Below are 27,620 nucleotides of genomic sequence, written 5' to 3'. Positions count from 1 at the left end.
CCAAGACCTTGGTTCAGTAGGTCCCAAAAGAGAGTAACCTAAAATCTGAGCGATTTTGAAAAAACAGGCATTGTATTTCTTTGCATTTAATTATTTTATAGGGAAATATTTTCCTTTATTCATGTATGTTATGAAAGTACTCATTACATTCCATAAATCATTTGGATGAATATGTTTTTATAGAATAACTTTTCTTTGAAGTATACATATGTGACACCTCTTCTAAAATATAAGAATGTTTTTCTATTTGCTTTATAAATATAAGAATGATCATAAAATCTTATTTATTATATATGAATTATTGGTTTGGTGGGAATTATTTCTCCAGCATACAAGAAAAAAAGAGCTTGCTCTAAATTTCATTGCATGGTTACTTGATTAATAAATTGATTAAGGAGAATCTAAAAATTCTATAATTTTAATTCAACATGGTCCTACATTTAGGCTTCTACAAGATTTTTAAATGTAACTGCAATGTCAAGCTCCACTCTCCTATATCTGTGTGGTTTCCAGGAAAACAAGTGGCTGAAATGAAGAGAATGAGAGTTCAAAAATATGTATCTAAAAATATCTCTACCTGATTTTCAAAATAATTGTCAGTTTTTCATGAATCTTTTGCCCTCCCTCCTCCATAACAAAATGGAAAAAAAAATTTTCCTGGTTATTGGATGGTCAAGGCTCATTCTACTTTCACCATATCAAGAAGTCATTATGTTAATCTTACAAAGCAGAAAGTCAGTTTTGTTGTATGTATGGTTTATTTGCTCAGTTAAGTGCTGCTTTGAGTTAAAAACAAAACAAGAAGCACATAAAAATATTTGAGGTATTTATACAAATGCCCCTCTTAAGCTTTTTCCTTATTTTATTGGACATGAACATTTCCCCAGAGAATGATCTAGGAAAAGAATGAAAACTAAATTTAAATATAATATATGCAAAAATATGGGTATATTTATGATTCAGTATTATAATACAGAATTTGATTAGAAAAAGAAACAAAATTGGTGACAAACTGGTGGTTTGTGAATTGTAGTGAATTTAAGAAAGCAATATTCTTCTTAATCACGATTCTATCTCCAAAGGAAATGAAAGTTCATTTATTTTCTCATTTAGCTAGTGAACATATATTACACACTTAATATTTTCCAAGTGCTATATAGTTTTTGGAGAATGAAAAAGTAAAGGAAATAATTGCTGTTTTCATGGTATTTCATGTAGCAGAGGAAATACAAGGCAATCCCTACTAAATCCCAAATACCTTAAAAAGAAATTAGTGGGTGTTCAACATGTATTTGTGAGAAAAAGACATGAGCAATTATAGGATTATGTGTTTTACAAGTCATTTGAGTATGTATACATATGCATATGTTTTATATGGACTATAACTGCTTTGAACAATAGAGTTAATATGCTTTATACTCATTACATTTGAATTATAAAACATTTTTCAAAAAGTTAGAAATACTTTTAGTTCCCTTCTAAATAGCTGAGCTAACCTTTGACAACTGAAATTCTCCACCTTTTGTGAAAGGTGTTGAAGAGAGGATACTTTACGCGATGACATTTTGCTTTTTTAATGCTTAACACTTCTTTCATTACAGAGGGAAGACAACTATAATTAATATTTTAAACAAAAGTCAAAACATCATTTTATGGATTTGTTTTAAACTTTTAAGAACTTCTTATTAAATAGCACTTAGCATTGTTCAGTAACTCTCTTAAGCTGAATAGCAATAATCATAGCCAACTTTAACTGAACAATTAACATGTGCCAGATTCTGTGGTAACCATTTTATATGCATTTTTAATTTCCCCAAAACCCTGCAACATAAAAATCATTATTACCTCTTTCACAATAGGAGAAATAAGGTTAAAAGAGGTTAATGAAGTCAGCACATGAGGTTGTTCTGACTTCAAAGCCCCTTCTATTACAGAATGCCACCCACAAGTCCCCCAAAAGAAAGAATCAATCATTCCAGCCTCACGACTGTTTTTAGCTACATGATAAACAATAGAACATATCCAACCATCTTTCATTTCTAGAATTATGTTGCAAAAACTGCCCAAGTATGTAGTTCATGAAATTTAAGTAAGCTAATTCTTATATTCACTTCTTTTTAAATTTGAAGAAGCCAAGTGAATCATAAAAATATGATTCAAAATGCCTACCAGTTATAAAATGTTTGAACTTGAGAATGCACTGTTTAAATCAATTTAGTTTTGTATATGTTTGGCTAGATCTACCTAGATAATGAATATTTTGCTTAAAGTGTGTGTTCATTTTTATCAATTTATGATAAAGTTTAATTTTTTCTGATAGTAACACATACCAGTATTTGGCAAACTGAAACATTTTTGTAGTGCCCTTATCCCTAGCCACTACTGATTTTAAGAAAATAAATGTGTGTATATTTTTCTCAGTTATGTTATTTTACTATATAACATGATAGTATGTTAATATTAATGAGATAATTTTAAAATTAACTTCTCTCTAAGATATATATAATGGGCTATTAATATTGATGGCTTTCCAGCCTATTTCAAAATAAAAAATAATTTTATCAGGTAATGTAGTCTCAAGAAATGTTAACTTGAAAACAATTTAAAATGGTAAAGAATTTCTGTCTCTAAGTTCTCTGCCACTTGTCCAATATTCAACTCCATATCTAACATGGTTTCTCCACAGGTTGATCATAGGGATTTGAGAAATCAATATATTTTGAGCAATATAAATAACCAGCCTCTCTGTGAATTTCTCATTTTGACCTTCATGTTGTTTGTGACCCAATATAATCTATATTATAGTATTTTCTCTTGAGGTTCTCTCTACAAAACTTTCACTGTAGTCAAATTAATCTTTTGCTTTGCCATCTTCAATGTCTGCATATTTAAATATGTTACTGTCTATTTACACAAACCCTACTTACCCTTAAATTTCTAGCCCATAAATCTTGCTTAAAAACTCTTTTCTAATCTGAATGCAGAAACCTGCCAGGAGATCTCGTAACAACTTCTAGAATTGGCAACTTTGAAAAGAGGTATAGATTAGGGTTAACAGAGTTTGATCAGATCTGGTTCCAAGCCCAGTTCTTCCATTAGGAGATATGTGATTTTGACCAAGTCACTTAGTCTCTCTGCCCAGTAGATATACCCATCTGTGAAATACATAACAAGAAAAACTGAAAACTGGGTTAATATATGTCAAGTGTTTAAAGCAGAGTAGAATACAGATGTGCTATATATATATATATATTTTAAAAACTGGTACATGAGTTAAAATCATAGCTGCTTAGCACTAGTGGCCTGTGTTTAGTTGTTATTTTGTTGTTTATACTCTATGCAGAGGGCTTTATAATAAACATATTTCTGAGCTTATAAGTTTAAATAAAAATCAAGTTACCCATTGGCACTAAAATAAAAGGGGAACTATTAAATCTCTCTCAGAAGGAACTGCTCAGGGGTGCGAAAGAATAATTATCATCATCTTCCATTTAAAGAATTGTTCACATACAATATTTCATTTTTAGTTAGCTTAATTTTAAAGTTTTTAGGCTATTTAATGACCTGAGGAATGCAAAATGAGACAGAACTAGAAAAGAAAAAGCAGCAACATGGATCATATTACCAAAAAGAGAATTGAACCACCAGTAACATCTCCTACTCAAATCACTGTGTTCTTTTATGCCATACATGACTGAAAAATAATAAATTATAAAATAGGGAACCAGGAAAATAACAGTATCGATACAGACTATTCTATTCTCTGCAAAAGCTCAAAGACATCTCTGGAGTGTCAAAGGCATGTCCTTCAATATTTAACTTTTCCACTCTTTGTTCCCCATCTCAAGTTGAACAATACGTTAATTACCCGATGAAGCATTATAATTACTCTAACAGCTCCACTCTTACTTATAATTACTGCATCAACACTTTCTTTTTCATATGCTTCAATCTATACCTATTACATTGTCATGATGAAGACACATTAACATTATAATACCGTATAATTAGCTGATGAGCAATTAAATTATTCCACAGCTCTTGTTCCTCTTTGCCAAGAGGTTGCTTCCAAGCCCTATTATCTCCTCTTTCTCTTCAGCTTGTTTTAGTGGTTCTTTCCCTCCCTAAAACAAAGAAGCTCATAAGCTGCATTCAAAGCATTTGATTTTGAATTCAGAATGGGTAAGTGCTCAAGTTGGTGATGGCTGAAGAAATAGTTATTATAGGCGAGTTTAAATTTATTTTAATTTTTGTTCTATGATAAAGAATTGCAAATCTATGTAACATAATAAGTTGATGCAGAATCATTCTTTCTAAACACTATTTTTTTGTTTTAAAAATTAAAATTTTCCATAATTTACTGTATAACTGTTTGGGCTATATTAGATTCTATCTGAAATACACCCCTCGTGAATTATTTTACAAATATTTCCAATTAAGTTTTCAAAGAAGCTTTGAAGATTTAAAGCTTGTGAATGTAAAAGCACACAGGGTTGTGTCTAAAACTGGATACTGCCCAATGAAAGCAAACAGGTGCTTCACCTTGTTACCTTTCTTTTGTTTTCCTTTTTGCTATGCATCTCAAATCTATCTTGCTATGTAACATACCCACCTGCTATGTGATCTAAATACATATTCCTTGAAATGTCTATAATATTTCTTCGTGATTCTAAATCTCTGTTTGTTTTTTTTTTTAAGCTTCCTGCTTGAGAAACTAGATCTCTTTCCTTGTTTAAAGACTTGTTTTAGTTTGGAACTAATCCCAATACAATTTTAATGACTTCCACATATTTTGTGTCCTCAGGGTTTACCACTTTATCACTTGTTGCCTCTATATTGCAAACTAGTTCAGCCATTGTTTAGTCCATATTTTATACAAGAATTAAATCTTGCTTAGATAATTACTTTGGAGTACATTATGAGTGATGAAAGAAAAGTAGAATTTATTTTACAAGCAAGGCTTATTTCAATAAAATGGCTTTTGTTGTCTCAGCTTTGTTTCCTTAGCTATGAAGCAAAGGAAAATCTGATGAGTACAATGGCTTTATACATAGAAATTTGCCTCTTCCCTGAGAAGAGCCCAGTGGCTTCTGCCAACTTTTGAAAGCCCTTTAAGACTATTAGCATCAATAAAATTACCTCTGACTTGACAGAGGACAATGACTTAGTACTTGCTTAAGTGACAATTTCTCCAACTATAATCCTGTAACTTTGAAACTTTTTCATTATAATTTAATATTTTCAAACTGACAAAGACTCAACTTATTCTTTCTTATGAGTAAATTGTTTATTTGGCCTCTGGTCAGAGATAAGTTGCCAATCTTAGACAAACTGTATTAGCCCTGCCACTTATTTCTCAGTAGTGCTAAAAAAAATGAATTTTATCTAATTTTTAAGGAAGGAAAATCCCTATGTATACTGAACAGGGAGACCACACATTAAATCAGATGTAAATTAGTGCTTAACATATATTAAATGTCAAAGGGTATCAAAATTCAATCAAGATGAACACATGTTACAATTCTGAATAGAATGTTAGTTGGACCAACTTGAAATTCCCACTCCAAATTATTAATATATCATAGATATGAATCATATTGACTTTAATTATTTATATACAGTTAAGATGACTACTATTATCAGCTCTAATAAATAGGACTCTTAGAATACATGTTAAAAGCAAAAGAATAAATGAGTACGACCGAAGGAGTAAGAGGCTGGCCCTTGAAACGGGCCCTGCTCCAGTACTTACTGACTGTATGACCTTGAACAAGTTATTTAATCTTCCTAAACCCATTTGAGGCTATAAAATAATAGCTATGCCAATCTTATAAGGTTATCAGAAAGACAAAATGAAAAATTTAATGTAAAGCACTTACTACAGTGCCTAGCACAATATGATCACTCAATAAATATTAAATATTAACATTGTTCACATTATCAGTTTAAAGGTTTTTATCTTTCTGTTCTTTGAAAAACATATACAAAGTTCAGAATCATTAGGTACTATAATTTCTCATGAAATATATTATCTAGAGAATATCTTTTTTAATTCAAGTGCTTTATTTGCATTAATGTAAAGTTAAATAGTGTCCAATCTAATCTTACACAGTAGTATTCCCTTTCTCAGTAGTATATTTCCATGATTCCATTTTATTTAAAAGATCTATGAAATTTGCCAAACTGATCATAGTCTTTCTAAAAAATAAAATTTTAATCATATATACAAAATATCAACACAAAATTTTGATTTTCTAATTGCTTCTAATCCATTTGGATTCTTGCCATTATTCAAAAAATAAACGCACATTAATTTTAGTCTCCATAAGAACACTAAATTACTATTTCAATGCAGACATTTCTTTCACCTTTCCGGTAGAGTACTGGGCTTTTGTTAATCTACTTCATCCTGTCCTGTTTTAAATACTGATACCAAAATGACTGTATTTCTTTTACAATGAATGTTTATACCTAAAGGTTTCTGAATGTTTTTATTTCATACCCAGGATGCTGTTCCTATGTCTCAATGAATTTTTACATCTACTAGCTTTTAAATTACCATTTCACATTCTACTGAGAACTATATAAGTTCTAAATCCCTAATCATCAGACTTTTGATGGTAGCATTCAATACTTCGAAGGCATGTCATACTTAGGATTTGCCATGCTATTTGGAGGGTTTTGCCCTCATATCCAAAAAACCGATACTCTTGTGGTTGAATCAATCTATCCTATTCCCATATCCTAATAATAAAAGCAAGAAATATAGATGACCCTGTTGATGCTAGGCAGAAGGATTCCTCTTTTGGAGGCAGGGAAGTAACAAAAATTAGCATGACTCCCAGAAGGGTAGTAATTCAGAGTTATCAGTGTCTGGTTCAAAGAGGGTCAAAGATCTAATGAGCCTTTGATAATTTTGTACCAGTCATGTAATGATATGACATGTAATGATATGACATGGTAGTTATCAAAAGCTTAAAAACACTTTATTGTCACTATTGTGTACCTTCTAAAATTAATTATGCTATGTAAGTCTCACATAAAAAAGGATAATTGTGTTTTCTCATCTTGACACTTGGAATATAGATTCTCACTTGATGATTAGACATATTTCATGAAAATGAAGCTAACATTTTTTGACACTGTGTGGTACAATGGTTGGTAATCAAAATCACACCCCTACCTCCTACCCCCCGCCCCAAAAAAATCCTCAGAAGATCTAAGCTACTGCTCAAGTTTTGGCCACAGGCAGGGTTAAGAGTGAATAATACCTAGAAATGATATTTAACATTTGTAACATGAAAGGTCAATAAGATTTAAGGCTGATAGATGACATGGAAAAGCTTCTTTTCCCTCTTCTAACAGATGAGCCTCTACTTCATTCAAGAATAGCTTTTACAATCAAAGCAGTCTGGTGAAATAACCAAGAGTTACAATCAGCTCTTAGCTTCAAAAAGGAGAGTCACATTCCCTGATGCTTCATTTATAAATTGGCTTGTAATGTATCTCTGGTAGAAATGAGCCTTTGTAGCTACATTACTAATCACAAGGACAGAGCTATCAAGCTCTCCCACCTTGTACTCTCTGGTTAAATATTCTCAGATTTAGGAGCATTCAGGGATTCTCTGATCCCAGCTATCACAAGTCCCATGGACTGCAGTTTCCCTCTGAGCATCAAAAACTGGATAAATGAATAAAGATGAGAAGTCTAACTCACATTAACTTTTTCCAGACATGTGAAATGGAAAAAGAACCTGAGAAGGGGTAATTAAGAATGTAAAATAGGAAAGTGTAAAAATGGAGAGACTCATTTTTTTATGAGACCTGATAGAATACAAAAGGAAACAATCACAGCAGGTTAGCACTGGAAGAGACCTAACAGAAAAAAAATAATAACCCTTCACTTTACAGATGAGGGAACTAAAGCCCAGAAAGGTGAATGCCATTAAGAAGGTTAGCACATAGTAAATGGTAGCATGACTGGGAGTTCAACTTTCTGACCCAAAATCTTCTGTAATGACAAAACTGGCAAGGATGTGTTTTGCTGTTTATAATTTAAATAAGTGAAGTTTTAAAAGATATTAAAGAAAAGTATAGGATATTCTAGTCTGATACCACTCTTACATAAATTTCCATTTATACATTGACTTCTGCTTGGTAATGTTGATTTATTTCTTACCTTCATATTTATCAGTTAATATGAAATTCTATGATATAAAGAGACATATTATAAAGCAATTTGTATCACAAATGTATTCTTACATTTTTTATCACCAGATTGCCTATTTGGCACCTCAAAAGAAAGGAAAATCATAAAATAGTAGGATTGAAGGTAGGGTGTAGAACATATGTCAGGTCTAATGAAGAATTTTCTCAAAGACTGTATTTTATGTTAAAAAGTACAACATTTTCTATTTGTTTTTTTCCTTAAAAATAATGCTCACATCAAAAAAAAGTTAAAGATAAAGTAATGTTCTAAATATGTACAAGATTTTATTTGACTAACCTTGCAGAATTTGGCATGATCTCGGGAATTTATATTCTTTGGATATATCAATTATGAGTTATTTTCTTTCCCAAATTAGAAGCTTACTATAGAAGTATGTACAAAGAGCTGATTGCAAAAATAATTTATTCAAAAAGTGCTTTTTCTCATTTTCTGTTCTATGTAATAGCAATCCTTCTCCAAAAAGGAACACAATTCCAATAAAAGAGAAAATTTACACTAAATTTTAGTTTTCTATTTTATATTATTGTCCTAAAATAAAATGACGATATTTTTAATTTCCTGTCTCCAACTCCCCTTTCACTAAATAAAACCTAACATTTTCCAAATTGCCAGTAATGTAACTCAAACAACTACATATTTTCAATAATGTTCATCTGTTGATTACTTAAAATAAACTTCACAATTATCCTCTTTACTCTTAATGGTTTATCTAGGAGGATTTGGGCAATCCCAAGCACAAAGCATGTTTCATAAAAATCGTAAGAATTTTCAAAAACAGAGAGAACTTTATCCTCTGAATTCTGCCCTTTGACCCTGTTGGGTGATTCTCTTCAATGCTATTTTATTTTAAAACAAATGCTTAGAGAATGGTTGATATGGGAAAGTTCTGGCAGGCACCATTCTAATTGCATGGAGTTTAGTGATCAGATAATAAACAAATGTAAGTAATTAAAAAAGCAAAAGGGATATTTGTAGAAAATTAATTCAAGATATGATGGGATTGAGGTGTGTGAAAAGGGTTCCATTTTATTGGGTGCTCATGAGCGGCCTAATGGGAAATCATATTTAAACTGAGGTCTACACTGATAAGAAAAATGGTGGATATCAAATCAGGGAAGGGAAATTTCAGGAAGATAAAATAGCTATTACAGGTTCCTTGGGCAAGAATAGAGAGGGAGCCCCATAGCTAGAGTTATGGGTCTACAGAAGGTGAGATGATGCCAACAGATAGGTAGAAGTAAATCTAATAGAATTTTGTTATTTTATAAAGCAATAATTTTTAGTAATTTTGCTTGAAGTAAAATGAGAACACTGGAATAAAAAGTGGAGTAATAACAGTATGTAACTTATGTAACAGTCATGCGAAATAATGATTGAAGGGGGTATGGCTGAAATTAGTGAGGAAGCTATGACAGTATCTCATGGGGTCAGCCCGGAGGCTGACAGAAGAGGTGCAGAAAAGTAAATAGATGTAGGTTATGCGTTACAGAAAAAAAATTCAATGAAACTGACTGGTACTGTGTATAGCAGTGGATGAAGGGAAGTAGGAAATCAAAGACAATCCCTAGACATTTGACTTAAGTACTATTTGAGTGGGCATGGTATTATAATGTGAGATGGAGAATCCTGGGGATTAATTACTTGCTGTGGAAAAGCGAGTTAAGAATTCTATTAGAACTAGAATGTTGCAATCCATATTTTCTATTCAAGTACATAAGCAGTTGAATATTTAAATCTGGACTTGCAGGGATATGACAGGACTCGAGAAGGGTATTTGGGAATCATGGACATACGTAGAGTGTTTAAACTACAGACTGGGTGAGATAATTTCATGTGAATATATTAATTAATAGATAAAAATATCTTAAGGATTTCAACAGGTTAAAATAAGCAATGGAAAAGGTAAAGGAGACACATTGCTCATTTTTCATATTTATTTGAAAACATATATTTTAAAATTCAAAGTATAAAAATAGGGCTGAAGGTGTAGCTCAATGGTAGAGCCTTAGACTAGCATGTGCAAGGCAAGGCCCTGACTTCAATCCCCAGAAAGGAAGACAAGAAGGAGAAGAAGAAGGAAGAGGAGAACAAGGAATAGAAAACAATATTCATCCATTCCATGTATAAATATTTCTTATATGAGTATGCATAGAACTGTTCCTCAATACATATTCATAAACATGTATATGTATAAACATACACATCATATGTATGTACATAATAAATGAAGTATTTGGAAAAAGTAAGCCCTCATACATGCATACACACACTTTATATATGTGTGTGTGTATGCATACACACATCCATACAGACACTCATGGGATATACCCTTTTATACTATTAGATAATTATGTTTTTGAGGCTGTCTGCTAACTTCCCCACCAGAGATTCTTCCCTGTCCATTTTATACCAAAGCCTCCACCTGCATCACTGGATCCTCTCTCTATGTCTCCGTCCCCACCACCTCCTTCTAGTTTGTTCTCTCCAGCCAACCCTCACCACCTCAACTCTTGAAGATTATTCCCTTCTCATCCAGATCTCTCTAAACTTGGTTCTCAAATACACCTCCATATCAACTGGTGTGTAACAAAGTCTGCCCATGTCTCAAAGGGATGATAACCCACTACTTTCTCACAAGGGCTGGGGCAGCCATTTAAGGATGAAACTGAGCTGGACGTTGCATGTTACCTAGTACAGATTGGGTAGGGACTACATTGAAGGCTGCTTCCAGGAAGTCTAACAAAGAATAATGACTACAAGAATTATGATTTTCCATCAGCAAAAATTTCTGTTACTCTTTTAACACAATAATGATTTAGGTACTGCATTCTTATTTTATACATGCGATTTTGAATGGTAGTAATGACGTTGCTTCATTTTTTAAGACTTTCATACATACAAAACAGCAATTTTCCTTTGCCTATTATAGTCAATTAAATTATTTTGGTTATAAAACATGTTTGTATATTTTATATTCAGCATTTCTGATGATGAAATATGTTATATCTTTAACTTTCTAAGACTAAAAGTAAGACAAACAATAAAATAATTTTAAGCAAAAAGTATATATTACCATAGCTCTTAAATAACATTTATAAAAATACATATTTGACACCTTTCTCCATAATCTCCATAATCCTCTGAAGTAAACAGTATAATAGAGGATGCCTAAGGGACTTACATTATTCCAGGTCATACAAAAGCAATGCAAATATCAATCCCTAACTCACCTATACACATGTGTGTATATGTGTATAACATGGGTTTCTAGTAACATGCACTGCACATTTAATATTTTGTGTTTTTGTTAAATAAAGATCACCCATGAGAAATAAATTATTCCATGACCCCCAGTTAGTACATACCCACTCAATCAAGAATGAGATCTGTATTCATGAATCACCTTACAGGTTTTTCTTATTGTTGCTCTCCTCTCCCAGGGAGTGACTGAGCAAAGTTACCTTTTAATACAATACTTTCTCCCTACTTTGTTGAGGTTTCACAATATCAACCTGGTCTTCACATTTCTTGGGTGGGTTCCCCATCATCGAATTTCTCTCTACCTTACCTTCCAAATTATATGGAAAAAAACTTGAACATTTTTTCAAAACATATCCCTTGTTTCTGTTGGAGTAGCAGGTAAAAAGAAACATCTTTTAGAGATTATTTCATTTTAACTGAAAGGAAAACTCAACATAGAATAGTCTATATAAAATTTCCATTCTTAAATGAGACTTGATCATTTTAATATATCAAAAGGAAACGAGACAGACTTTACAAATATGCTATATTACTTAAGATGTGTGTGGAAAAATAAATTTAGAAAAATATGACAAAATAGAGGTCACATAGAACCAGCAGTAATGAGAGATAAGAAAATAATAACAGACTCCACATTAAAAACAAAAATATTCATACAGTTGTTTGGGTGAATCATTTGCAGAGGTTACTGAACAAACATCTTTCTATAGACAATCTGTAGCTGAGAAAATTCATTTCACTGTGTAAGATCTTTGACTTTAAACTGGCTTCATTAAAAAAATCAAAATATCTTCTAATTTATTCTAGACACAAAACAGGTAATAGTTTTGATAGCAAAACTGTTTTTTTTCCTGATCTGAATATACTAGCCCTTTTTATAAATTTAAAAACAAACAAAATCAAATACTTATAACCTTATAATCACCTTCTTTTTATACAAGAAACAAGCAGTTATCTGCCTTACTTGCAAAATATGGAGGAGGGTTGAAGGTGATAGGAATCAAAGATGTCATAACCAAATGATGGAACAGACAGAAAGACGAAGTGCATTGACATTGTAAGACAAAATATTATCTTCTTAATATAGAACAGAGTGGCTAGCCTGTAATTTTTAGGGTAAATTCATCAAAAATTAGGTATTAGGTCCCCAATTATATACCTCCATTGTGTGCATGTATGTCCACAGACTTTAACATTTCAAAATATATAAAGATCATGGTGAATTTAAAATGATTCTCTAGCGGCCCTGGGATTTAGCTCAGTGGTTCCGGCGCCTGCCTTAAAAGCACAAGGTCCCGAGTTCAACACCCAGTACCAAAAAAATAAATAAATAAAATAAAATAAAATGACTCTCTAAAATCACCCTGTTTAAAATACATGTAAGAAGTAAATCAACTTGTTGTTAGCATATTTCTCAGAAAGGTATAATAGGAAGCAGTAAATTTCAGTATTCAATTTAATGGAACAATCGGGAAACTGTAAGATAAGTGCAAGGGACATGCTGAAGGGAAAGGAATCTCACTATTCATCACCATCAAAAGCCCAGAAGCACCATCCAGACACAGATACCACAAGAGGTGGATTTAAGGGCTACACAACACATAAGCCTCAGGGTCTCTCACTTGCATAGGTCTACGACAGTGGCCTGAAACTATTGTTAGAATCTTACAGTTGTATTAATAAATTGCCCATCTTCCTAACTTCACGTTGCACAGGACTTAACCCCCTTAATGCCTGCATCCCTCTTTGGAAACAATTGAGATAAAATGCTGCCACGTCTCTCCATTTAAACTTTGTTGCCCCTGAGTTTAAGTAAAATGTAGACATACATGATGGCCTTCACCTGTTCAGGATAAGAATATCCATTTTTTAAAAGCAATGACTCACCATTTATTTTACTTGTGCCACAAGAGAGATGAAAAACATATACAGGTACTTCTGTTTTCACACAGAAGAAGGCTGTAAGTCAGTCAGTGAAACAGTAAGGAGTAACTCCTGTTGAGCAACCCAATTGTGGATTGATTCTGGGTAGAAGAGTGAAAATAGTGGAAAGGGGCTGAGGTATCTTTACAAGCCTATGAAGATTATCGCCAACAGTTCAGAGGTTTCATTTATTAAAATTTCCACTGCAAATAATGTGTACATCTCTTTTAATAAACATTCTACATTTTTAGTATCATTTTCCTGAAAAATTTTATTTTGACATCACCCTCAGCAGGAAAATTTTGGAAGGGATAGTAAGAAATCAGACAATTTAACAAGAACTTAGCAGCATCTTTTGCTATCTATCCTGATGAAAGACATGAAGTTCCAGACAGGTCTTTTCAGGAACCATATTTATAATGCAGAAGCACAACAACAACAAAAAAACTAACACATATCACTTGACCTAGCTTCAATCATACAGATAATGCAATATCATTCATCGATTCTTCAGTGCCATAGATTCTGAGCAAAAAGAACTATTCTGCATGCTGTATATGATGGTAAAACAAAGTGATAATCATGACAATGCTAACAAGTTCCTCTGTCACATTTCATTTCTTCTTGGGATGTGTAATCTAAGACAGGTGGGAACAATACCAGAGGATATATTATGCCATTTGCAGTATTTTCTCATGTATTATACATGATCATTTTCTTTAATTGAGCATTTAAAAACCTTTCACATGCTCGCATTCACTTTCTTTGAAAAGATCCTCTTTCTCTCTAGATAACCCCTCTCTCTGGCCAATGATTAATTCTCCCGCTCCACTCCATTTTGTAGCAAGTTTGTCTCCTTCATTCCTTTTTGCTAAGTATCCCATTATTTATTTCAAGGAACAAGGACTAGTCTCCACTGAGCCACACTGAGGATACACTTCTTTTCCTTCTTCATTTCCTCTCCTTTATAGGACTAAGGACTGAACCTGTGGCTTCTACAAGTTAAGCAAGCACTCTATCATTGAGCAACATCCCCAGTCCACGACACACTTCTTCACTCCAAATTTTTTGAAATTTTTCATAGGTCATTTAGAGCAAAAAAGGAAAAAATTGTTACATGTCTTGGGGTTTTCTAGATGTTGAAGTTTATTCATGTTAACTGCAATGCAGTACATGTAAAGTTTACCATTTTAACCATTCTCAAGCACACCATTCTATAAAGTACATTTACATGTTGTACACCCCATCTCCAAAACCCTTCCCTCTATACTGAAACTATATAACCATTAAATAATAGTCTTTATTTTCCTTTCCCACAGACCTTGAAAATGACCATGTACTTTCGGTCTCAATGGATTTGACTATTCTAGTACTTCAAGTAAATGGAATGATAGAATATTTGTCTTTTAACGAATGACTCACTTCATGATGTCCTCAAGATTCACCTATGCTGTACCAAGTGTCAAAATTTCTTTTTTGTTTTTTGAGACAGGGTCTCACTATGTAGCTGGGGCTGGCCTTGAACTCACTATGTAGTCCAGGCTGGCCTCGAACTCATGCAATCCTCCTGCCTCAGCCTCCCAAGGGCTGGGATTACAGGCATGTGCCACCATACCCAGACATGTGTCAGAATTTCATTCAATTTTAAGACTGAGGAATATTTCTTTGTATGTGTATATCCCACTTTGTTTACACATTCATCTGTTGATAAACACTTGGGTTTCTCTCATCACTTTTTAGCAACTGTGAATAATGCTGCTATGTGGAGATGATTCTTTTACCATCTAAAACTTGTGTGGTTAGCAAAAGTCTAAAATATCCTTTCTGTACATTTCCCATATCAACCTCTCTCCTTGAGTATGAATGTGATGAGATTCTATTCATGATGGCATTACTGTGTGCCAGAGGGATTTTCTAAATCTGATTAAAATCCTTAATCGCTTTGAGCAACTGAAATGGAGATTCCACTTAGTGAGCCTGGCCTAATCAGGTGAGCCCTTATAAGAGGACAGAGGCAGGTCCAGAGAGAGCCACTTCCTTCTTTCCCTGAGGAAGGAAAGCACCATGTTGTGAACTGCAAATGGAGGGTTACATGACAAGGATTTCAGGATAGCCTGTAGAGTCTGAGAGCAGCCCTCAGAAAATTGCATGTAAAAAATAAGCATGTTAGTTCTTCAGTTCCAAGCAACTGAAATTTGCAAACAATTGTGGGCTTAGAAGACAGCCCAGAGCCTGACATGACAGTGCAATTGAGCAGCCACCTTTATTTCAGCATCATAAGGCCTTGAGCAGAGGATTTAGCTAATCACTGAGATTTGTGAGCAAACGGAAACCTTACAGTTAAAAAAAAATAAATTTATGTTTAAGTCACTAAGTTTGTGGAAGTTTGTTATACAGCAATGGGAAACTAGTAAACTACTTTTGAATTTTATTTAAAGAACTCTCATTCTTTAATATAGTCTACAAATGATAATTATGACATCTTTATTAAACCAAAATCCTTCAGGGGGCATCAAACAGTCAGCATGTCATATATTTAAGGGCTACTGATGATTATTCAACTTCTTACTGTACAAAAATAATTGGCCCTAGACAGAGGTACTTTTCTTTTTTCTTTTCTTTTCTTTTTTTTTGCTACCTGGGATCAAACTCAGGACCTTGCACTTGGAAGGCAGGCACTGGCACCACTGAGCTAAATCCCCGGCTCCTTTTCATTTTTTAAAAATCATCTTTTTATAGCTTGACTTCCTCTATTAGTTATTACTGTGATTTGTATGTATGGCTAATTGTGGGAATCAATCATATATTTATATGTTCTAATCTGATATGAGCTGGGAAACTAGAGGATCATTCTTGTTTGTATTGGGTATATGGTGAGAATAGGCTGTAAACTAAGGTGTGACAATGTCTGAACTTAAAATAATCATTTTTTTCTGAGTACCTTTCAGTAATTGAAATTACCAGAAAATTGTATAAGTTTATGTGAGCAGATGATAGTATAAAAATATTAATTGATTATCAATACTTTGGCTTATCTTTTAAAAGCCTTTTTGCTTCTGCACTTTCCTAGCCAAAATGACGGGACATAAACTAATGTCTTGGTCTTCAAGTGATATTTGTTCTCAAATGACTCTAGTGAGTAGGTGAAATGAATACGTGTAATACAGGATAATTCTACCTCAGTCTGCAAATCACAACAGTAGGATACACTATGTACCCTTGTTCAAGTCTACATACCACATATCATTCCATGGACCCATTAATAATATGTGCTTTGATTTCTTTTTCCAGTGGTAGCATTTTAGGTACAAACTTTTGGAAAATTTGTTTTTATATTAGTCCCCTTTGTGTCAGGAGTATTTCTATGTACTTTCAGAACCAAAACAGGTCACGTCTACATGAACAAATTCACAATCAAGTCAAATTCTCACACCTGAAAATTCTCTGGCACAATGCATACATTTAGGGAATCTAGGAAGATTTCTCTATCCCAAATCACATCCTGTGATGCACACATTGGAGGGTACATATCTAAAGTGATCACTTTATTATTTTATCTTTCTTTGCAAATGAGAAAATTTTCATTTCGTTGCACATTTGCAGACACACAAGTGCTAAAAGTGATGGAATGTTCTGTTAACTCCCTGTCCAGTTGAAATGGTCCTCTTGATTTGATGCCATTTCCTTCCTCTCCTTTTTGTTAGGAATTAATGGTCTTCTTTTATAGTATTAGGTACAATATAATTTGCAATATAAACATAGAATATGTAAAATGACATTAATGCTGCTCTGCTGATATTACTTCTGCAGTAAACAGCTGAGGGAGACAAACCCCACCTAGCTTTATTGTAAAATTAAATTCTGCTCTCTTAATTATCTGGGTTAGTATGGAAAGTAAATGCACTTATGATTCACATAGTTAGAAATAGTGTATCTTTCTCATTTATTTTTAATTCACTTTATTCTTTTACTCATTGGTAATTAAGTAACGTCTATTTGTTTTCTATTGTGTTAAACATGAGATACTTAGGTAATTTGGTCCAAAAAGCCCACTACTATCACTACCCACCCACTTCCAGATAATGGGTATTTCGGCCCTACTAACAACTAGAGAAGGTACATCTGCAAGCTTCCATAATAGACCACCAGAAAAGAAGCTCCACTGTAGCAAAAATTATTGTAGTTGGAATAGCAATCTGTCTTCAAGAGACAAAAACACTTCGATAAGGACCCAAATGTTCGCTCTTTGCCAACCTTCTCCCAAACCTGCAGACATATTTAGAAAGAATTCCTACACCTCCTATTCCGAAATTAAAAGGGAGATTTTCAGTGCTTTGAAAAGTCATATTTCTGTTATGTTGCAGCCTAGTATTTCTGCTTCTGATTTCATATTGGCATATAAGTCCTTTAAATTAAATATTAAAAGCAATTTCTTTACATTACTTTCTTTTTTTGGTACCAGGGATCAAACTTGGGACCTTGTGCAGCAGGCGGCGGAACCACTGAGCTAAATCCTCAGCCCTAAATTACTTTTTAAGTGACCTCTATAAGTGCTGGAAGTATAAAATATATAAAGTAGCTTTCAATGGAAGGGTTAAAAGTGAGGCGGCACGAGGACGAATTGTTATCAAGCTGAGAAGTTTTTAAAAGTAGGATGAAGTCACACAGTATTCACAACTTTTATTTTTTAAGGCTCCCAAATATACATCTAAAGGATAATTTTCAAAAATGTTCATAATATACTAAAAATTGATGCCTCTTTGGCCTTATCTACCAGACCATTTCTCACAGTACCTCAAATTAAAAAGTTATTGAATTTCTTTATTGGTAAGAAAAATATTTTTCTTCAGTAATCATGAAAGCACAGGGGTTTAGTAACACATTATATTCATGGAACTTAAAGAACATATTATAAAACAACATTATCTCAAGCTATAATGTGTTTTATTCCTTATTTCTCCACTGTTCCTTTCCTTGTGGATTTTTTTTTCTTTTACCATCATTTCTTTTTATTTGCAAGATTAAATTTTACAGTAGTCTACATTTTAGCAGCATTTAAAATATAGTTACTTATTGACATTTTAATCATAATATCATTTTTATGTTTACTAATTATTCAAAATTATTCAAACATGGGGTTGGAATACCACAGTACATTACATAGAGTAAAAAGCAAGAATAATTTGGACAGAGAGTCAGACTTAGGTTCAGATTCTAACCTTAACACAAAATTTGTAGTTGTCATTTTCTTATACATAAAATAGAAGTAGCTGGAGATGCAGCTCAGTCAGTGATAGACACTAGGATGTTTGTCTAACTGCTAGGCAGTGTTGGTGAAACTTTTATAGCCGAGTTTAGGCTGCCCAAACTGCAACCCCAATCCACTTATTTATCACAAAGTGCCAACACTGCAATTAAATCTGAACACTGAAGTTTTAGTTTAGAAAAAGAATCCACACATTAAAAGAAAAACACAATATCTGAGTTTTCAACGGTACGAAGAGCCTGCTGCAGGACTCATGCCGTAGGTTTGCCACCATTGCCCTTGCCCAGGTTCAATACCCACATCATCATAAGAAAGAAATATACCTAGATGGATTGAAGTGAATGGTTAAAACTTATTTCAAATGTAGCTTCTTAAAAACTGTAAAAGTCATTTCCTTCTTCAAATTCATTAGTTTTCTAAAATTTCTATTTTAGTAAGGGATAAAATCATCCACCTATTTTTCCAACTAAGAAGCCAACAATAAGACTAATTCCTCCCAAGGGCAAGGGATTTAGTTCAGTGGTTCCAGTGCCTTCCTTGCAAGTGGAAGGTCCTGAGTTTGATCCCCTGTACCAAAAAAAAAAAAAAAAAAAAAATTAAAAAAAATTTTTGAAAAAGACTAATTCCTCCCATTGGCTCAATTTGAACATTCTCATTCATGTATGAAAGTGGCAATATATTAATAGGAATATTCTTTCTTATGGCCAATGCCAATTACCCATCCAGGCCACAAGTATATTTTACACTAGACACTCATCCCCCTCTTGCTGCCTCCTACCTTATTCCTCTCATACCATTTCTCCATTCTGAATCCATAGCAATTTTTAAAAACCTATGTAGTTGTGTCATTTTCCATTTAAAAATCCATCAGATTTTAGACCACTGCTGTTGTAGTATAAACAAACACCTTAAAGCAAATCACAGGGCTCCCTCTGATCTGAACCTTCTTTACCTCAGCCGATCTCCTGTATTCTTTGTCTCACAGTTAGCCCTGCACACTTTCCATGATATCTCCCACATCTGTCCCTTCATCTAGAAGACTGCTTTTTGGCTAAATCTTTCTCATCATAATAGGACTAATGTATATACCCTGAATTCTCAACTAACAGTCCAGGAATTACAATTGAAAGTTGTTCTCCAACAGAATATAGGTTGATCGAGAGAAGTTGGGAAAAAAAATCAGGATTTTGAGAACAAGATGTCCACAGAGAGAACTGTACAGTAACTTCACTCCTCTCCTTTCCTGGCCTGCTGGGGAGATGGCTATTCACTTGCCCTCATCTCAAATCCAGGGAACTATGCAGAGAATTTATGATAAGATCTATATAGTTGGACCAAGAAGAAAGTTATAATATAACATCCACCCAAGAAATCTGGAAGTATGAACAGGCTAAATAATTTTGTGGTGTGAACAGCCTGCCTTCTCTCCGAGTCTCTCTGAAAGGATATAGGAATATTTAACTTGGACCAGATGTGGACCATACGGGAGAGAAAGAAGGGGCTTGGGGCCACTTGAAGTCCTTTTCCAGAAGACAACCTGGGAGGATGAGGACTTCTTATGAGTAACAGATTAAGCAGAGTGAGCCATAATCAAAACAGCAGCTCATAGGACTGGATAACCAAGAAGTTGGAAGCATCCCTGGAATAGCAAGTTTCCACTGGAGCTGAGCCTAGGATTGGCAATACATGAAGCACTCACGATAGAGTTGCTTCTGCTGGCAGATGGTGGGTTGTTCTTAGGAAAGAAATATTTGTGTTCCTACTTTCCCTTCCTCCATCTCCAGTGTCTGCTCTGGAGCAGAGAATGCTATATTATGCATGTTGTTGGGGTTCAGTGAGAAGGGAGCACAGGCCACCAAACCCATTCTGGAAGAAAGTGGCTGCCAGACAATAGCATTATCTGGTAGGAAGGAGGAGATGCTTTGCCTCTGAATTAAGATCAAACTGCTGGTTAATATTTTTGAACAGAAACTCTTGAGACAGCCACTGAAAAGTAACTGTAGAGTTGCTTGGTATCTAAGAATAAACAGACTTTATGTGTGCATACTCAAGTCCACATTCACGGCCAGAAAATAATTACTGACACCATGTAAAAGTTTAAATGGCAACAAGGGGCCAGAGTTGTTTCTTCATTCAGCTACATTTTGTGCCTTTCAATATTCATTACACTTCAACACCCATTTCAATATCCATCCTAACATTCATTGAAGTGACTCGTTGTGGAAACAATGTTATGAGGATTCATTCCATGGGTCTGGGTGGGAACTACAAGGTGAACCTGCAAAATGGGGCCTAAACACTGTCTCAGATTAAGTTTCCTTTATGTCCCTAAAAAGAATCTAATCTGTCAAAATTATGAATTGGCATTCTTTGTGTTAGAAATGTTCATTATGTATAATAACCAGAATATGTCCTATGTACTCTCAATTTTCCTATATGTATTTTAACTGAATAGGACATACAAATAACTACTTCTCTGAAGATCTATATTTACATGTCAATAAATTTGAAAATGAGACTAAACACACTAGTTTTTTTAGGGGAGCAGAGATGAGATTTATTGATGAACTTGTTATGGGGAAGTCAGCAAAGTGGAAGCCTTCTAGAGTGCAAGGCCCGCCACTTGTCCAGGGGGACTCTGATTTGGGATGCATTTCACCCTGCAGCCATCAGGGATGAGGCACTTCTCAGCCAGCATGTCTTCAAATTCATCTGTGTTGAACTTGGTGAAGCCCCACTTCTTGGAGATGTGAATCTTCTGGTGGCCAGGGAACTTGAACTTGGCTCTGTGTGGGGCCTTGATCACATGTTCCTTGTTCTGCATCTTTGTGTGGATGGACATGATGACCTGTCCAATGTGAATCCTACCACTGTGCCCTGGGGCTTCCTGAAGGTATCCCACATGCCAGCTGGGTGCCTAGATCTCGAGGGCAGGAGGTCAAACACATGAACATTCCCACTGGGAAGCAGGGTCTCCAAGTTCCCTTAGGGCGGCCCATACAAGCAACAGGCCTCATATACTGCTGAGGAGGCTGCTGCTGGCAGGCACTGCACACTGGGTACCCACCAGCAAAGGAACACAGTTGGCTTAACTGACCGCAGCCTAAATACACTAGTTTAAATGGACTTAACCGAAGACAAACTCACTCTAGATTGGTCCTTCCTCCCACTGGTCTTAATTCATTAAAAAAGGCACTTCAGTATCTCAGATGGAATCAATCGATTAGCTTGGTTGTAAGAATCCCAGATCAGGTTAACTGAAAGCACATAATCAAATGTTTTCAAGGGACACTGGCTTTAGAAGCAGAATGGCCTGTATATGGTGTGAGCACCATCATTTTCCAGATCCATATGCAAGTTACTTAATTAAACCAAATGTCAATGCCTTCATATGTTAAAAAGCAAGAAAACAAATTTATAATACCTACGTCTTTATTGTGGTGATTGAGGTAGATATACAAATTGTTTAGCATGTTGCCAAACACAATAAAAAGGCTCACATGTGTACACAGGACATAGAGGAACACATACCTGCAGAATTAAGTTAAAAATATGCTTTTGAAAATGTATTTTAGGAAAAGTGGAAATTCATTTTTTTCATCTAAACCAAGGAGCTAAGAATAAAACACAATACCTTGTACTATTTAACTTTAAAGAGAGTAAAAACTTAGTTTAAGAATGGTATGTTCTACCAGAACCAAAACAGATGATAAAACAAGAAAAAAGTTTTAAAGGAATTTCTATTAACACAAGAATAAGTAGGTCCATGATTTATTTTATTTTTTTTTATGGTTTTTTGAGAAAGGGGGCTATGTAGACCTGGCTGGCCTTAAACTTATGACCTTTCAGCCTTATTCTTTTATTATTGGGTTCACAGCCAAATGCCACCAAGCCCAGCAAATGTCAATGAACTTTTTAAAAAGTATATATGTAAATTTAAGTCTATATGAAATTATCACATTATAAATGTTACCTGCCTAAAATAACTGAAGGACAAATTGGGTATTCAACAAATAAGTTAGAGAGGGCTGGCTAGTCATTTGAAGACATGACATGATTCCTACTTTAATGGTTAAACACAAATACATTTTAGATATTAAAATCTAGCTCATGTAAAAAGAAACCATTTAAATACTAGAAAAATATAAATATAAATTTTTACAGTCCAAAGATTTTATCACTAATTAAAACATGGTAGTAAACCCAGCAAAAGTAGGAAAAATATAGAATTGAAAACATAATTAAAAATTCATAGATAAAACACAAAATTTAAAATAAAACCTAGTAAAGTCAACTAAATAAAAAAATGGACTAAAAGCAAAGAGCAAAATGGAAAAAAAATACATACAATACTTTTGCAGGATCATAGAAGCTGGGTATTTAACTCAGAGAGAAGCTGTGTCTGCTGAGACCTGACTGCTATCTGCCAGTTTCCCATCTAGGGGGGACTACGGCTCTAAATGGCCCCCGAGTGTCTTTCCTCAGAAGTAGCTAATATTAAAGATCATTAAAGCTAGAGGTGACTTTAGAGATCATTCCAGTCCCCTCTTTGCATTTTACAAGACATGATAACTAAGCCTTGACAAAGTTAATTCACCAGCTATAACAGACATACCTACAAGATGCAGTGAAAGCAGAAAAAACTTTCCATCAGAGAACAACAAAGTCAGAAAAATTTTTGCCAAGGAAAGGACATTCCAAGTAAATTTAGAATGATGAGTAATAATTCCCCAAAGGAAAGAAGATTCTAGGTTAAAAAGAAAGCAACAGAACCAAAAAATGTTATGTACAAAGGTCTGAGATATAACAGATAAGTATGCCTAGCATATTGTAAATGATTTGACATAATGGAAATATAGTAGATATGAATGGTGCTAAATAGAGGTTAAAGTATGGGCTATGTACTGAACATGTGCATGTATTGCTAAATAATTCTGACTTCATCCTCTAGGTGATGGGAGAATCTCAATATCTATTGCAATAGGAAACCAACATGATCAGATTTGTATTTTAGAAAGGAAGTGTTGTGGCTACTTGAAGGATGGAAACGAGAGGAAAATTTGAAGTTTATTTTTATTAAGTTTACTGGTACATTTTAAGTATGACATTCATCATTGGGAATTTGTACCTTCACATGATATATCTTGGGTCTTATTTTTTCCCCATTCACTTGCCCTCCTTTCAACCCCTCCATCCCTCCCTATTTATAAACACTTAGTTCCCATTTTTTTTCCTTTTCTCATATTTATTTCTTTCCCTCCTTTTCTTTCCCCTTCCCCTACCACTTCCCCTTCCCCCTTGGACCTTTTCTTCCTATTTCACATTATCTATTATGCCTTTTGATACTCATTTACACTTTCAGTTTCTCACACTAGAGAAACCATTTGGTATTTACACATATGTCCTATTTATTTCACTTAAGAGTATGGTCTCAACTCCTCCTTCTAGTTCTGCTAAAATATTTCACTAAGCTTTTTGGATTCTACTAGAAAGGATGGGTCTTCCTTCTCTTTTTCTTCTTTGTATTTTTGATAGGATTCAGTTTTTATGCATTATACCTTTGTACATAAATTTCTAACTTCCTGTCTGAAATGAGATTCTACAGAAGAATGAGATGTACCTCTTAGCAACCTGCCTTCCTCAAAACAAAACAAATAAAAAAACTGTAAAAAGCAGTGAAATGTTGATTTAATATGTTTAGGGTCTCAGCCAATTCAAAAGTAGTAAGACCCATATCCTATTCCTGTGAGTCTTCCATGAAAACTTTAGGCTCTAAACAAGAGATTTTAGTCTAAAACTATGTATTTGTTCTGTTTGTGTGCCTATATCTAGGTGTATGCTTATATTTACATCTATCTTCAGTATAAGTCACAAAAGGTATGGACAGGTAAATGAGTCATTACACAGTGTTTACTCTCACAAACTGGAGAACAAAAAAATTCTTGGCAGACACTTTGCCATTTGGAATAGGATTTAACACACAGGCAGAAATAGAGCACAAAGTGATTTGGTAGACAAATGAAAGAGAAACTAGGGTATTGAGGTGGAGTATAATTTTTTTAATATAAAATATCCTGTCAGTATTAAAATCCCATTTTTTTTTGTTATTTTGCTTGTTAATAGTTTGTTTCTTTGACTTTTTTGAACCAGAGATAGCACTCAGGACCTTGCACTGGCAAGGCAGGCACAGTACCCCTGAGCTAAATCCCCAACCCTGTTTCTTTGAATTTTGATCTAAAGAAAATGCACAAATCTATGAATGAATATGTCTAATTATACCTCGTTTAAACTAGGTTCCAGCTCCATAATATATTTTCCTGTGCGTGTGTGTGTGTGTGTGTGTGTGTGTCTGTAATTCCATTTCTCTATTATTGACATGATGTGCCAGTTAATCTTGATCATCAATTTTACTGGATAATGTGACTCCTGGAAAGGTTATTGGATTATTAGGCCACTAACTGCATCAATGGGGTAACCTATCAATGAGTTCATAGCTGAAAGGGCTATTAAGGAGTGGGGCCTGTTGGAAGAAGTGGCTTATGGGAGTGTGATCTTAGGAAATATACCTAGTCCCTGGCCCCTTCCTTTCAAGTTTTCCCTCTGCTCTCTGCTTCCCTGATACCCTGAGCTGAGCAGCTTTCTTCTGCTATTCCCTTCTGCCATGAGGCTTCTGCCTTGGAGCCAGCCTACCATGGACTGAAACCTTGGAAACCATAAAGCAAACTGCATCTCTCTTCCTTTAAATTACAAGTGTCAGGTTGTTTTCTTTCTTTCCTTTTTTTTTTTTTTTTGTCCTAGCAACAGCAAAGCTGACCAATGCACATGATATAGATAGTTCATTCAGTCATGCAGATGGTTTCACTAATTTCCCCTCCTAGAAAAAGTGCTAAGATATAGTTCCTCACCAGGACTTTAGGCCTTTAGATGCAAACATCTATTTGCTGGGCTCTGTTAAGTTATTTTAGCGCTAACAGTTTTCTAGTATGGATATGAAATCATTTAAATGTGACAGATAAATATTTTCTTTTTTGAGTTTAGGAATTTCAGTTTGAGTGCCTAAATTTTTGACAACATATGATAGCAAACTATACAAAATAACAACGACGGCTTCAACTCAATAGAAACTAAAGTAATTTTATTTCTTCAGAATTTAATATTATCAGTATTATTGGTGATTAATATATTTGATATGATGAATTTTCATACCTTAATCAAACATATTCAGAAATGTCTAAGTTTCATCCAGGTTACTTTACTTTTCTAAACCAGGGTCAAGTTTGTGCTTAGAAGGCAGCTGGAAATACTTGGCAAGATGTGAGAAAGTCAGAGGAAATGGAAACTGTGGAAATATCTATAATGACTTAAACATATTACATATCATTAAGATCCCTCTGGGATACCAAGATCAAACTGAGTGAAAGTATTTACTGCTCATCAGTGAAAGTCAGGGAGTAGAGTATGGTCACTTTCAAAGAACTGTTATCAAACTTTATAGAGTTAGAATTAATTTACAGAATTTAATGCTTAGTTGAAATAGAAATGTGCTTGTTCTCAGTGAAGTGATGACGAAGGAGCCTGTAATGATTGTAAGTGTGAACTGAAATTATTTAATAAGTAGTCTGGTTGGAAGCAATTGGTCTCTGAGGAATGTTAGGTAATTTGCTCTCAATTTGAGTTAGACATCATGCCAGAAAAAAAGAACTCTAATGATTAGTCACACAGTGACTGCTGAACAGTCTTCTCTCTAACTTAACAAAAGCCACAAAGGAATATTGGGCTTGAAAATAGCCATAATTATTCATTTAATTAGATTTTAAAAGACTCTTTTTCTAGGATATGGAGCAACAGGAATAAATCTGAAGTCCTCTCACTTGTGCCCTAAAATCTTGCAAAAGAATATATAAATTAGGTGGCTCTTCTGGTGAGTACAGTGACTTAATGGCTTTTCACAACCACTTAACAAAATGCAGCCTTAAAAGCCTTAGTTATCAAAACAAAAATTGATCTTGGTTTAATAGGAAAAATGACTGGTACACGGGAAGAGGAAAGTTTTCTCATGCTTTCTTCTTGGATAGTAAGCATGAATTTACAAGGTTGGAATAAATCACATACATGAATTTCTTGCTAAAAATATAACTTCAGTAATGTGATACATACTTGCGTGGCAGTCTGATAATCTTAATATATGCACTAGTACATGTAGGGGTTATCCAGGAAAGAAGTATTTTGAATCAAGGAGCTTGTGCCTCTGAGTGTTCTGCTTCTGAGAACAACCTCCTCTCTGTGGGTGTAGTAACCATTGAGCAAAAATCTGAACAAGTAGATACACAAACGCATAAAAAACATTTTGAGAAGGAAATTTGATCTCCCTCTAGCAGTTACTGGCTCTAGCTATATTGTTTCATTTCCAAGAGGGTACCCAGGTGAAGTATAACAAAGTGCCATTTTGCCTGAGGCCTTTTGTTTCAGTAGAAAAAGACTTGTTCTGGCATTCAGAAACTTATGTTATAATTTCATTTCTGTGATTTTCCTCTGTGATCACTGAAAAGTCACTGACAGTCTCCATGATTTAGTTCCAAGTGTTAGGGTAGATTAATATTGATAAAAAGCAACAGAAATTTCAAGGGAAATAAGGCCTACAAAACCACTAAAAATGTTTTCATTGTGAACTTGTATTGGGAAGATTAGCAGCAAGAAGGTAACTAGGAATGAAGTCCAATTATATGAACTTAAAGCGAAAACAATTGAAACAATCTATGATCACTAAATCAGAATCAGTATAGAGAGACTAGAACCATCTAGTTGAGCTACTAAATGTGTAGATGAAAAAAGTAAAGCCAGTGAGATAAAATGACTTTTTCAAAGTCAAAATGTTATGAAAACATATCTGTGATCAAGATTGGTTTGCCCGTTGAATATTCTTTTCATAACACTAAATGG

The 27,620-nt window shown here is 34.1% G+C and overlaps 1 protein-coding gene, 1 non-coding gene and 1 pseudogene across 7 annotated transcripts in view; all 3 read right to left on the bottom strand.

Moving 5' to 3' along the window:
• The window catches only part of Erbb4 (erb-b2 receptor tyrosine kinase 4), a 1,128,010-nt gene that overhangs the window by 606,247 nt on the left and 494,143 nt on the right, over positions 1 to 27,620 (bottom strand). The gene's annotated exons all lie outside the window — the stretch shown is intronic.
• Positions 1 to 27,620, bottom strand: part of LOC147829363 (large ribosomal subunit protein uL16-like) — a 50,382-nt pseudogene that overhangs the window by 3,905 nt on the left and 18,857 nt on the right. Inside the window, exon 1 of the transcript XR_015449178.1 lies at positions 1 to 27,620. This exon is cut by the window's left edge and continues 3,905 nt beyond it; it is cut by the window's right edge and continues 18,857 nt beyond it. The product of XR_015449178.1 is annotated as a large ribosomal subunit protein uL16-like (transcript).
• LOC147829364 (small nucleolar RNA SNORA70) lies at positions 21,648 to 21,782 on the bottom strand. Its single transcript, XR_015449260.1, has one exon. It is a non-coding gene; the product is annotated as a small nucleolar RNA SNORA70 (small nucleolar RNA).

The sequence above is a fragment of the Heterocephalus glaber genome, unplaced genomic scaffold (genome assembly GCF_053883595.1).
Source record: "Heterocephalus glaber isolate CG9 unplaced genomic scaffold, H.glaber_assembly_v1.0 deba00000621, whole genome shotgun sequence".
NCBI classification, from domain to species: Eukaryota; Metazoa; Chordata; class Mammalia; order Rodentia; family Bathyergidae; genus Heterocephalus; species Heterocephalus glaber.
Note: the sequence above shows the minus strand (reverse complement) of the source record. Positions and strands in the feature narration are given on the sequence as shown.